This window comes from Herpailurus yagouaroundi, unplaced genomic scaffold (assembly GCF_014898765.1).
Source record: "Herpailurus yagouaroundi ecotype Mexico unplaced genomic scaffold, PumYag 67641, whole genome shotgun sequence".
NCBI lineage: Eukaryota > Metazoa > Chordata > Mammalia > Carnivora > Felidae > Herpailurus > Herpailurus yagouaroundi.
Window position 1 is genome coordinate 2,805,833 of NW_024420442.1, and position 13,601 is coordinate 2,819,433.

At 43.4% G+C, this 13,601-nt stretch overlaps 1 non-coding gene across 1 annotated transcript; it reads left to right on the forward strand.

Annotated features, from left to right (window-relative positions):
* The first annotated feature begins 4,921 nt into the window (after nucleotides 1-4,921).
* On the forward strand, nucleotides 4,922-5,025 carry LOC121025494 (U6 spliceosomal RNA). Its single transcript, XR_005788077.1, has one exon. It is a non-coding gene; the product is annotated as a U6 spliceosomal RNA (small nuclear RNA).
* Nucleotides 5,026-13,601: the final 8,576 nt, after the last annotated feature.

The window sequence follows — 13,601 nt, forward strand, 5'->3', positions numbered from 1 at the left end:
GGCTGAAGTCGGACGCTTAACCGACTGCGCCACCCAGGCGCCCCGATTGTTGTATTTAGAGTGTTACACTTGGGGCGCCTGGGTGGCTCAGTCGGTTGAGCGGCCGACTTCGGTTCAGGTCACGATCTCGCGGTCCGTGAGTTCGAGCCCCGCGTCGGGCTCTGTGCTGACTGCTCAGAGCCTGGAGCCTGCTTCAGATTCTGTGTCTCCCTCTCGCTGACCCTCCCCTGTCCATGCTCTGTCTCTCTCTGTCTCAAAAATAAATAAAACGTTAAAAAGAAATAGAGTGTTACACTTAAAGTAATTATTGCTATATTACAGCTTGAGCTTGTCATTTAATTTTTTTGCTTTCTGTTTGTTCTGTTTTTCATTTCCGACTTTCTTTTTACTGCTTTTCTGTGGGTTACATAGACCTTTTTTAGAAATCCATTTTAATTTACCTATGACGTTTTTGAGTATATTTCTTTGCAAAGGTGCTTTAGTGGTTTCTCTAGGTATTACATTATATAGACACATGACTCATGACAAGCTACCGGTGTCATAAATTTACCAGCTTGACTCAAGTATAGAAATCTTCCCTCCCTTTATATTCCTTTTCCTTCCCCTATTTATAATATAATTGTCCTAAATGCCTCCTCTACGCACATCTATTTTTCTCTGCATGATATTAGATTTATTCTTAAGCATTTAAAATTTTCTTACTATAATTTTATCACACACGTATCTCATACATTTTAATTTAAATTTTCTGATGGACAATATACAAAATGCAGGTGGTATTCATATATCGAAATTTATCTAGCAGCCTTGCTAACTTTTCTTTAAAATTCTTGTTTTTAGGGGCGCCTGGGTGGCTCGGTTGGTTGAGCGTCCGACTTCGGCTCAGGTCATGATCTCACGGTTCGTGGGTTGGAGGCCACGTCGGGCTCTGTGCCGACAGCTCAGAACCTGGAGCCTGTTTCGGATTCTGTGTCTCGCTCTCTCTCTGCCCATCCCCCACTCACGTTCTGTCTCCCTCTGTCTCAAAAACAAATAAACATAAAAAAAAAAAATTCTTGGGGCGGCTGGGTGGCTCAGTCAGTTAAGCGTTCGACTTCGGCTCAGGTCACGATCTCGCGGTCCGTGAGTTCGAGCCCCGCGTCGGGCTCTGTGCTGACAGCAGAGAGCCTGGAGCCTGGTTCAGATTCTGCGTCTACCTCTCTCTCTGACCCTCCCCCGTTCATGCTCTGTCTCTCTCTGTCTCAAAAATAAATAAACGTTAAAAAAAAATTTTTTTTTTAATTCTTGTTTTTATGTATTCTTTTTTCTCCACACATTTAGAACCACCTCAGAAAGTGTTCTAATGATGGCTTCAACCATGAAACATAATTTAGAAAACTCAAAAGGAGAGACAAAGGTTATTTTATTTACCCATATTTTTGTTCACTGTGTTCTTCTTTCTTCCTTCTTGATGATTCAAGATTTCTTCTTTTGTCATATCCTTTCTGTTTAGAGCAATTCCATTAGCTGATCTTTATGGTTGGTCTGGTGGTGACAAATTCTCTTAGTTTTTCCTCATCTGAGAAAGTCTTGATTTTCCTTTCATTCCTGAAGGATGTTCTCACTAGATATAGGATTCCAGGTGGACAATTCCTTTTTTTCATCGTTTAAAAAATTGTGCCAACTCCTTCTGGCTTTCATGACTTCTGATGTGAAATCTGCCATCATTCAAATTGTTATTTCTCTCAAGATACCATTTTTTTTCTGGCTGCTTTCAAGATTTTTTTCTTTGTCTCTAGTTTTCAGAAGTTTAATTATGATGTGCTTTGGTATGGATTTCTTTGAGTATATCCTGTTTGAGATTTGCTTAGTTTCATGGATCTGTGGCTTTATGTATCTTGCCATATTTGGGGAAATTTTGGTCATTATTTCTTTGAGTACTTTTTTGTCTTAAGTCATCTCTACGCCCAACATAGGGCTTGAACTCACGATCCCAAGATCATGAGTCACATGCTCCTGACTGAGACAGCTAGGCGCCCCTCTTTGAGTACTTTTTAAGCTCTACCCTCTTTCTCCTCTCCTTCCGAGACTCCAACAACACAATGTTAGATCTTTTGTTATAATCCCTTAGGTCCCTGAGTCTCTGTTCATTTTTTAAAATCTATTTTGCTCCGATTGGGTTGTTTTTATTGTATCATCTTCTAGTTTATTGATTCCTTCCTCTGTCACCTCCATTCTGATGTTGAGCTCATCCACTAAGTTTTATATCTCAGTGATTGTCGTTTTCAATCTTAAAATGCCCATTTTGTACTTCTTTATATTCTCCAATTCTCATTTGTTTCTATTCTATATGTTCTATTTCATTTGTTTCAAGTGTGTTCATAACTGCTGTTGAAGCATTTTTATCACAGCAGCTTTAAAATATTTGTCAGAGAGGGGTGCCTGTGTAGCTCAGTTGGTTAAACATCTGACTCTTGATCTCGGCTCAGGTCATGATCTCACAGTCATGAGATCAAGCCCAAGTCAGGCTCGGTGCTGGGTATGAAGCCTGCTTAAGATTCTCTCTCTCTCCCTCTGCCCCTCCCCCGTTTCTGCTCTCATTCTTTCTCTCTCTCTCTCTCTCTCTCTCAAAAAAAGAAAATTGTCAGAGAACTCTAACATTTCTGCCATCTCAGTGTTGGCAACTCTTATAGGTTGAATTGTATCCCTGAAACACAAAACTGTGTGTTGATGTCCTCACTCCCTATTACCTGTAAACGTGCCCTTATTTGGAAATAGGGTCTTTGCAGATGTAATTAGGTTAAGATGAGGTCATTAGGGTGGGTAATAATGAAATATGATTGGTATTCTTATAAAAGGAGGTAATTGGGGGGGCACCTGGGTAGCTCAGTCGGGTGAGCGTCCTACTTTGGCTCAGGTCATGATCTCGCGGTTCGTGAGTTCGAGCCCCACATTGGCTTGCTTCTCTCAGTGCAGAGCTCGCTTTGGATCCTCTGTCTCCGTCTCTCTCTGCCCCTACCCAACTGGCACTCTCTCAAAAATAAATAAACATTTGGCGTGCCTGAGTGGCTCAATCAGTTGAGCATCTGACTTCAGCTCAGGTCATGATTTAATGGTTTGTGGGTTTGAGCCCTGGGTCGGGCTCTGTGGGGACAGCTCGGAGCCTGGAGCCTGCTTTGGATTCTGTGACTCCTTCTGTCTCTGCCCTCCCCCACTCATGCTCTGCCTCTGTCTCTCTCTCAAAAATAAATAAAAACATTAAAAAAATTTTTTTAATGATTAATTCTGGGGGCGCCTGGGTGGTTCAATTGGTTAAGCGTCCAACTTCGGCTTGAGTCATGATCTCACAATTCATGAGTTCGAGCCCCACATTGGGCTCCATGCTGACAGTGTGGACCTGCTTGGGATTCTCTCTCTCCTGTTCTCTCTCTGCTTCTCCCCTGTGCACACACGTGCTCTCTCTCTCTCAATATAAATAAATAAATTTTAAAATATATATATCCCCAAAATAATAAATTAATTAATTAATTAATTAATTAATAAAATAATGAATTCTGGGGTGCCCAGGTGGCTCAGTAGGTTAAGCGTCTGACTCTTGAATTCGGCTCAGGTCATGATCTCCCACTTTGTGAGTTTGAGCCCCACATCAGGCTCTGTGCTGACAAGGCAGAACCTGCTTGGGATTCTCTCTCTCTCCCTCTCTCTCTCCGCCCCTCCCTCGCTCACACGCTCTCTGCCTGTCAAAACAAACAAATAAACTTTAAAAAAATAAGAAAAGATAAAATAATTAATTCAAACAATATAGGCCAAAGGTGGAAAATACTTCCCCACTGTCAGTCTCATTCAGAATCAAGAAAATGGGCCTGAGGGCTTAAGGAGGGCTCGCTAAGGAAATATGAGCCTTGGCTTTACTATCCCTTACTCAGCTGGGAAACCCCAAATACACATGTGTAAAAGCGTTTTTGTGCTGCTTAGGTTTGTTCTCATTCATCGGGTTTTTTTTTTTTTTCCAAATCAAGCTCCCCAGAACATCTTCCTCAGAGTCACCTTGAGATGCTTAATAAAAAAAATGCATTCAGACCTGCTGAATCCGAGCCCAGGATTGGAGACTTGGCACCTATATTTTAACCAGCATCCCTTGTCCCCAAGAGAGCCTGATGTACCCTCATATTTGAGAACCACTGATCTGAGCCAGCGATAATATTGCTGAAACAGACCAGGCCGAGGATGAAGCCTTATAATAGGCCTGGAGACTATCCTTTGGGAACTATTAACCATTAATCAGGGCCCCCTGGGCAGACTGGATTAACCAGTTACTAATCCCCCGTCCTCGTCTTCGAGACCAGTCGCTATTGTGTCGCTCCGATTCCCACAAATAACGTCTTGAAAGTCCTCAGCTAACATTTTGCCAGATTTCACTTGCTCCCCACTGCCGCTGCCCAGACCTAGCATTCTAGGAAACCGATCAAAGGTAACGAAACTAGTCTGACAGGGTTTGTTCTCAGGGAACTCGTACTGGGTCCAGTGAACAGAAACCATGCTTCAAACATAATCCATTTTAGATTGTCTCGTGGAATCAACGTCAAGCTTACTGATCTGTCCACGGCCGCTTCTTTCCGGTTTTGAAAACCCACGATCGCACTTGCCTGTCTTCAGGCTTCTGGCGCCTCTCCTACTCTCCACACTGATGAAAACAAAAGTATCCCCAAGAGTGGTCTCAAGGTCTCATTTGCAGGCACTCCCAGGGCTCTGAGAGAGGCAATTTGTCCAGACCAGAGACTTGAACCTGGTTACAACAATGAAATACTCTGCAAGACCACTTGAACCGCTTTCTCCACCCTGGGCTTTTCTTTCCTTAGCGCCGCAGCATCGCCTGGGATCTTGTTAGAAATGCACGTTCCTGGGCCCCACCCAGACCGACCAAATCAGAATTTCCATTTTAAGTGACCGCGTTGGCAAGACGCTGAAGTTGGGATCCATGCAGAGAAGATTAGCATGGCCCAGTGCAAGGCTGACACGCAAATTCATGGAGCAGTCCATTTTTTTTTTTTTTTTTTTTTTTTTTTTTTTTTTTTTATAAGAATCTCCAGGGGCGCCTGGGTGGCTCGGTTGGTTAAGCGTCCGCCTTTGGCTCGGGTCATGATCTCATGGTCTGTGGGTTCGAGCCCCGCATCGGGCTCTGTGCTGACAGCTCAGAGCCCGGAGCCCGCTTCGGATTCTGTCTCCCTCTCTCTCTGCCCGTCCCCACTCATAATCTGTTTCTCTCTCTCTCTCTCTCTCCCTCAGAAATAAATAACCATTAAAAAAAAAAAAAAGGAAAGGAAAGCACTGGGCTAGACTTTCAGTATGAAAATTTCTCCTTGACAGAAAGTGAGAGCGGGGGGAGCTCTGGTCTGTCTTTATCATCCATCACTATGTCTTTGTCAAGTGTATGCTTTCCTCCATTGTCTTCTAGCCCTTAACTTATGAAAAGCTCTTTCTGTTGCCCTTACTATGTGGTGTTAAGTCTTGTGAACGCCGTTGTTACAGGTCTATACCAGCCTCCCGCATGTGTCATTGGCCTTGCGTGTTCCTTTCCAAATCTAACCCGCTAAGAACTGACGGTAAGGGATGTTTCCTCCTCGAGAAGCTGCAAGGCACAGGGGCGCCTGGGTGGCTCCGTCAGTTGAGGGTCCAACTCTTGATTTCAGCTCAGGTCGTGATCTCGCAGTTAGTTCATGAGATCGAGCCCCACATCAGGCTCTGTGCTGACAGTGCAGAGCCTGCTTGGGGTTCTCTCTCTGCGCCCCCCCCCCCCCCGCCCCTACCCCGTTTGCGTGCTTCCTCTCTCTCTCCCTCTCAAAATAAATAAATACTTAAAAAAAAAAAAAAAAAGAAGCCACAAGGCACGATAATTCTCTGTGTACAAAAATCTGTTGGATTCCAGACAACACACAAGCCAAAAGGAGTTGCTATGTTTCTCTTTCTGCATAAGCCCTCAAGCAACCTTTAGACTATCAAGTGTCCTGAAAACTGGCCCCTGGAGGATCTTGTTATTTATTCCAGAACACGAGACTATGCCACCTGCTACTCTCGGCAAGTTACCTACGGTTCTTAGTTAAGTGTCTGTGCAAGAGTAAGACCCCACATCGCTCTCCAGCGCCCCACCCCATACCATTTACTTCTGGGAGCCCCTACTCTTCCAGCGTCCGCCTTGTCCATATCTTCTGCTTGCAAAGCTCCTTACAGAAACCTGATTGCTTACCGTCCGTAATGAAATACCAACGTCCATGCTGTGTCTTCTGTAGCGCCTCCGGGATTAGAAGGGTATCTTCCCCAGTTCTGTGCCGCCCGCACTCTGTCACCTGGGTTTTGCGCTAGGCCTGCTTTTGTTCACTCTCGAAGCCTCCATGGGCGGGCCCAGCAGCACATGGTTTCTCATTTGCTTGACCACCGAAGCTACCGGTCTGGAAAAGGAATCGACCCCATAGTCCCCCCTTACGGCTTCTCTTCTCTTCTCCTGGCCCTTCTTGCCACCAAGAGCTCTTTCCGTCTCTCACGGTGACGGAGCAAATGAGCCCACAAAAAGGGATCGATGCAAATAGACAGTGATGTGTGCTTGGGGGAGAGAGAGGAGGAAGAGGCAATGTACACTTTCGGCGGGACAGGCCTCCCGTTAAGTCATGCACAAGCGCCCAGTTACCGCTGCAATTGGTTAATCTCCCGACATTTAGGGAATTTCCCAGAGGGCTTTCTTTCTTTCTTTCTTTTAAGTTTATTTTTTTGAGAGCGCTCAAGCGGGGGAGGGGCAGAGAGAGGGGGACAGAGGATCCGAAGCAGGATCTGCGCTGACAGCAGCGAGGTCGGATCCCACATCAGCTGTGGGACTCGAACTCGCGAACCGCGAGATCACGACCTGAGCCAAAGTCGGACCCTCAACCGACTGTGCCACACAGGTGCCCCCGCAGATAGCTTTCTAATTATTGATTTCTGATTTAACTCTTTATGGTCGGTGACACTTCTTCACGGCCCAGCATAAGGTTTCTCACGGTGAACGCTCCACACTTGAAAGCGATGTGTATTTTGCTATTTCCGGGGTGGGGGGAGACCTATCAATATCCATTAGGACAAGTTAATTGATGGCGTCTTAATGATTATCTACGTGTTCTACTGATTCCTGAGAAAGGAGTATTAAAGTCTCCAACTATAATTGTGGATTTCTCTCTTTCTCCTCTAAATTCTACCAGTTTTTTTGTTTTGTTTTTTTTTTTAATTTTTTTTTTCAACGTTTATTTATTTTTGGGACAGAGAGAGACAGAGCATGAACGGGGGAGGGGCAAAGAGAGAGGGAGACACAGAATCGGAAGCAGGCTCCAGGCTCTGAGCCATCAGCCCAGAGCCCGACGCAGGGCTCGAACTCACGGACCGCGAGATCGTGACCTGGCTGAAGTCGGACGCTTAACCGACTGCGCCACCCAGGCGCCCCTAAATTCTACCAGTTTTTACTTCACATATTTTGCAGCTCCGTTTTTAGGCACATACACATTTAGAATCGTGCCTTCTTATGCATTGACCCTTTCATCATTACAAAATATCCCTCTATATCTCTGGCAATACTCCTTGCATTAAATTCACTTTATCTGACGTTAATATATATGATATATATAATAATATATATAATTATGTCCTATATTTTATATATATATACACAGGTATATGGTATATATATCTAAAATAATATAGGGGCGCCTGGGTGGCTCAGTCGGTTAAGCATCCGACTTCGGCTCAGATCACGATCTCACGGTTCGTGGGTTCAAGCCCCGCATCGGGCTCTGTGCTGACAGCTCAGAGCCTGGAGCTTGCTTTGGATTCTGTGTCTATCTTTCTCTCTGCCCCTCCCCTGCTTGCACTCTCTCTCTCTCTCTCTCTCTCTCTCTCTCTTTCAAAAATAAACATTAAAAAAAATTTTTTCAAAAAAAAAAAAGAGTATGTCTGTATAAGTGCAAGGCCAGGAACATTTAAGAGATACTATTGCAATATTTACCTAGGACCATCCCCTCAAGATAGGACCATCAAAATAAGTAAATAACAGTAACGAAAGCTATCTTTTATTGAGTGTGGACTGTAGGCCAGGCAGTGTTGGAAGGGTTTTACAGACAAAACGTCATAGAATCCTCGCCCCAACTCTATGATGTAGGGGCCATTACTGTCGATGAAGAAACAGCCACAGAGCGGTTAATGAATGTATTCCATGACATGAAGTTATAGTAGAATTTACATCCAGGTTCTTCTGACTTTTGCTGCCCTAATTTTTTTTACTTTTTATTCTGAAAATTTTCAAATGCGTACAAAAGTATGCAATAAATATTTCAGCGTATTCTCTCATGGGACGCTCTTTAAAAGCATAACCCATGGGGCGCCTGGGTGGCTCAGTCGGTTAAGCGGCCGACTTCGGCTCAGGTCATGATCTCGAGGTCCGTGAGTTCAAGCCCCACGTCGGGCTCTGTGCTGACAGCTCGGAGCCTGGAGCCTGTTTCAGATTCTGTGTCTCCCTCTCTCTGACCCTCCCCCATTCATGCTCTGTCTCTCTCTGTCTCAAAAATAAATAAACGTTAAAAAATCAAATCAAATCAAATAAATAAATAAAAGCATAACCACAATATTGTTATCACACCAAAAATACCAACAGTGATCCCTCAACATCATCAAAGAGTCAGTCAGTATTTAAATATCCCTGATAGTTGCATAAATGTTTACAGATTTTTTGTTGTTCACATCAGTATCCACATATTGCAATCGATTGCTATATCTTTTGAGTCTCTTTTAATCGCTAGGCCCCTCTGGCATTTCTTTGTTTTTCCCATTGGAATTTATTAATGCGGACGTGAGCTAGTTTTCCTGTAAAGTCTCCCACTGTCCATGGATTTTGGTGATTGTATCCCGATAGTGTTTTTCAAGTAAACTGTTAGATCTAGAGACTTGTGAAAACCCGGGTTTGATTTCTCGGCAAGACAGTTTCATAGGTGATGCTGTGTTCTTTCATCGGAAGTGCATAATATCTGATCGTCTCTCTACCGGCGATGTCCACAGACACGAGCGAATCATTGCCCAGATCCATTGTTTCATTAGAGACTGCCAATGGTGATAGTCTATCATTCCTTCTTCACTCATTAGCTGGAGTACCTCTATAAAGAAAAACTTCCCAGTATCAAGTTTTTGGTTACGCTGAGATAAAATCTGTACAGAAAATACTACAGTCGCTCCTTTGCTGGTAGACATCTCCATATACATAGACCTCAAGCTTGGGTTCCCCATGGTTACAATCACAACTTCAGCTTTTCTTTCCAAAGCATGCGTTCCATGCTAGTGTGTCTGGGGCCAGCCTTGACTACAGGGAAATTGGGAGAAAAGTTGAAAAATATATAAAGTATTGGGGCACCTGGGTGGCTCAGTTGGTTAAGCATCCGACTCTTGATTTCAGCTCGGGTCATGATCTCATTGAGGCGGGCTCTGTGCTGACAGTGTGGTTCCTGCTTGGGATTCTCTCTCTCTCTCCCCCCGCCTCTGCCCCTCTTTCTCTCTCTCTCAAAATAAATAAATAAACGTTAAAAATAAAATGAAATCTTTAAAATATATATATATATTATATAAATCTTTAAAATATATACATAAAGTATCAATCCAAGCGAGGCAACATCTATTTATATGGAAGTCCAGAAAGAAGGAAAAACAAGAGAGGGGAAGAAGTAATTTTAAAAAAAGAAGAAAATTGTGAAAAAACTGACAGCTTTCCTGCTAAGGTCAGGAACACGACAGGGGTGTCCACTCTCACCACTGTTATTCAACACAGTATTGGAAGTCTTAGCCTCAGCAATCAGACAACACAAAGAAATAAAAGGCATCCAGATCGTCAAGGAGGAAGTCAAACTTTCACTCTTCCCAGAAGACATGATACTCTATATGGAAAACCCAAAAGATTCCACCAAAAAACTGCTAGAACTGATTCATGAATTCAGCAAAGTCACAGGACATAAAATCAAGGCAGAGAAATCGGTTGCATTCCTATACACCAACAATGAAGCGACAGAAAGAGAAATCAAGGAATCAGTCCCCTTTATAATTGCACCAAAAAACATAAAATACCCAGGAATAAACCTAACCAAAGAGGTGAAAAATCTATGCACTGAAAACCATAGAAAGCTCATGAAAGAAATTGAGGAAAACACCAAAAAATGGAAAATATTTCATGCTCCTGGATAGGAAGAACAAATATTGTTAAAATGTTGATACTACCCAAAGCAATCTACATATTCAATGCGATCCCTATCAAAATAACACCAACATTCTACACAGAGCTAGAACAAATAATCCTAAATTTGTATGGAACCAGGAAAGACCCCGAGTAGCCATAGCAATCTTGAAAAGGAAAACCAAAGCAGGAGGCATCACAATCCCAGACTTCAAGCTATACTACAAAGCTGTAATCGTCAAGACAGTATGGTACTGGCACAAAAACAGACACTCAGATCAATGGAACAGAATAGAGAACCCAGAAATGCACCCACAAACGGATGGGCAACTAATCTTTGCAAAAGCAGGAAAGAATATCCAATGGAATAAAGACAGTCTCTTCAGCAAATGGTGTTGGGAAAACTGGATAGCGACATGCAGAAGAATGAACCTGGACCACTTTCTTACTCCAGACACAAAAATAAACTCAAAATGGATGAAAGACCTCAATGTAAGACAGGAAGCCATCAAAATCCTCGAGGCGAAAGCAGGCAAAAACCTCTTCGATCTTGGCCGCAGCAACTTCTTACTCAACACGTCTCCAGAGGAAAGGGAAACAAAAGCAAAAAGGAACTATTGGGACCTCATCAAAATAAAAAGCTTCTGCACAGTGAGGGAAACAATCAGCAAAACTAAAAGGCAACCGACGGAATGGGAGAAGAGATTTGCGAACGACATATCGGATAAAGGGTTAGTATCCAAAATCTATAAAGAACTTATCAAACTCAACACCCAAAAAACAAATAATCCAGTGAAGACATGGGCCAAAGACATGAATAGACACTTTTTCAAAGAAGACATCCAAGAGGCTAACAAACACATGAAAATATGCTCCACATCACTCATCATCAGGGAAATACAAATCAAAACCACAATGAGATATCACCTCACACCTGTCAGCATGGCTAACATTCACAACTCAGGCAACGACATGTTGGCGAGGATGCGGAGAAAGAGGATCCCTTTTGCATTGCTGATGGGAATGCAAACTGGAGCAGCCACTCTGGAGAACAGTATGGAGGTTCCTCAAAAAATTAAAACTAGACCTACCCTAGACCCAGCAATTGCACTACTAGGCATTTATCCACGGGATACAGGTGTGCTGTTTCGAAGGGGCACATGCACCCCAATGTTTATAGCAGCACTATCGACAATAGCCAAAGTATGGAAAGAGCCTAAATGTCCATCAATGGATGAATGGATAAAGAAGATGTGGTCTATATGTGTGTGTATACACACCACACACACACACACACAATGGAGTATCACTTGGCAACCAAAAAGAATGAACTCTTGCCATTTGCAACAACACGGATGGAACTGGAGTGTATTATGCTAAGAAAATAAGTCAGTCAGGGGCGCCTGGGTGGCGCAGTCGGTTAAGCGTCCGACTTCAGCCAGGTCACGATCTCGCGGTCCGTGAGTTCGAGCCCCGCGTCGGGCTCTGGGCTGATGGCTCAGAGCCTGGACCCTGTTTCTGATTGTGTGTCTCCCTCTCTCTCTGCCCCTCCCCCGTTCATGCTCTGTCTCTCTCTGTCCCAAAAATAAAAATAAAAACGTTGAAAAAAAAAATTTAGAAAATAAGTCAGTCAGAGAAAGACAAATATCATATGACTTCACTCATATGAGGACTTGAAGAGACAAAACAGATGAACATAAGGGAAGGGAAGCAAAAACAATATAAAAACAGGGAGGGGGACAAAACACAAGAGACCCCTAAATACAGAGAACAAACTGAGGGTTGCTGGAGGGGTCATGGGTGGGGGGATGGGCTAAATGGGCAAGAGGTATTAAGGAGGACACTCGTTGGGATGAGCACCGGGTATTATATGTAGGGGATGAATCATTATTGCACTATCTGCTAACTGACTTGGATGTAAATTTAAAAGTAAATTTAAAAAAAAGAAGAAACTTTTGTATAACCAGAAGAAAGATTTTAGTTTGAAAAGACCACTGAGTGGCAAGTAGAATGAAAGAAAAGAAGATTGGCCTCTAATAAATACATTCTTGTGAAATCTTAAGATATTGACAATAAAGGGAGGATCCTTAAAGCTTCTAGAAGGGAAAAAAAAAAAGCCTATCTACAAAGAAATAAGAATCCTCATTGGCAACACTTCGATGCAAAAAACAAAAACAAAAACCCCACGAGAATAATATCAGTAAAGATTGAGGGAAAATTACTTTGAACCTACAATTCTATATTTGTTAAATAGAAGAACAAAAAGAAACATTTTTAGACATGAGATAATTCAGAAATTTTACCTCCCGGTTATCTTCTCTGAAAAAATTAACTAGAGGATATACTCCAACCATCAAAAAAAAAGGCCCAAGAAAAAGGAAGTCATGGGATCCAAGAAGCAGAGACACTAACCCAGGAACACGATGAAAAAAAACTCCTAAGAGAGCAGCCATTGAGGGAGGCTTCGAGTCAGTACATATCCGTGCATTTGACAAGCCATCTAATCAAACAACGGAAAGACAGCAGCAATATGGTGACAGAGAACCAGATATCTTTGGGCAACAACAACACAAAGAAGGATAATTAGAAATTCGAAGGAAAACGAACTTCTTCAAAAAGTCACCATCCACATATAAAACAATCTAGAATGTGGCATGACTAACAATGGATATTGGGAGTAATTTACTTTCGGAGAACCTCCTGCCCTCAAAGAACTCACGCTGTGGGGAGGGGTGGGGTAAGCAATAAACAGGTGACTCTTCTCCCAAAAAAGACATGGTCCTCTTGGCCCTCTTGGCCAGATTCCCTTTGTGCAGTGAGCAACCTGCACAACTGTACACAGCAGGCCTATAGAGATTCAACAGTAAAAAAGAGCTACGTCACTAACCGGAAGCATTCTAGGTCACCCCAGGAAGGCCCATGGGACATCTACACTTGCCAACGATCGTATGTAGCTCTCCTCCTACACAATCTGCTCACCTGCCCCAATTACAGATTTAGGGCCACTCCCTGGGCCCAATCACCTTCCCAGAGATTATGAACCCTGCCACCTTCACATCTAGCTTCTCCCTTTCTGTGCATATCCATCTCGTCCTTCATCATGCCTTACTAGACCCAGCTGGCCTCAACCCCACCCAACACCCCACCCTGCACCCTACACCCCACCCTGCACCCTACACCCTTAGGATCCAATGTTACAAAATTAGAAACCCGGAGACATAATATAGGAAATTTTGGAGCGAGCCACTGCCTCTCGTACTCATCTTACTCCACCCCATTTAGCAGGCAAGGGAGTGAAAGGAAGTCCAATGTGGGGCTCGAGTTCATGAACCGTGAGATCATGACCTGAGCCAAAACCAAGAGTCGGATGCTTCACTGACTGAGCCACCCAGGC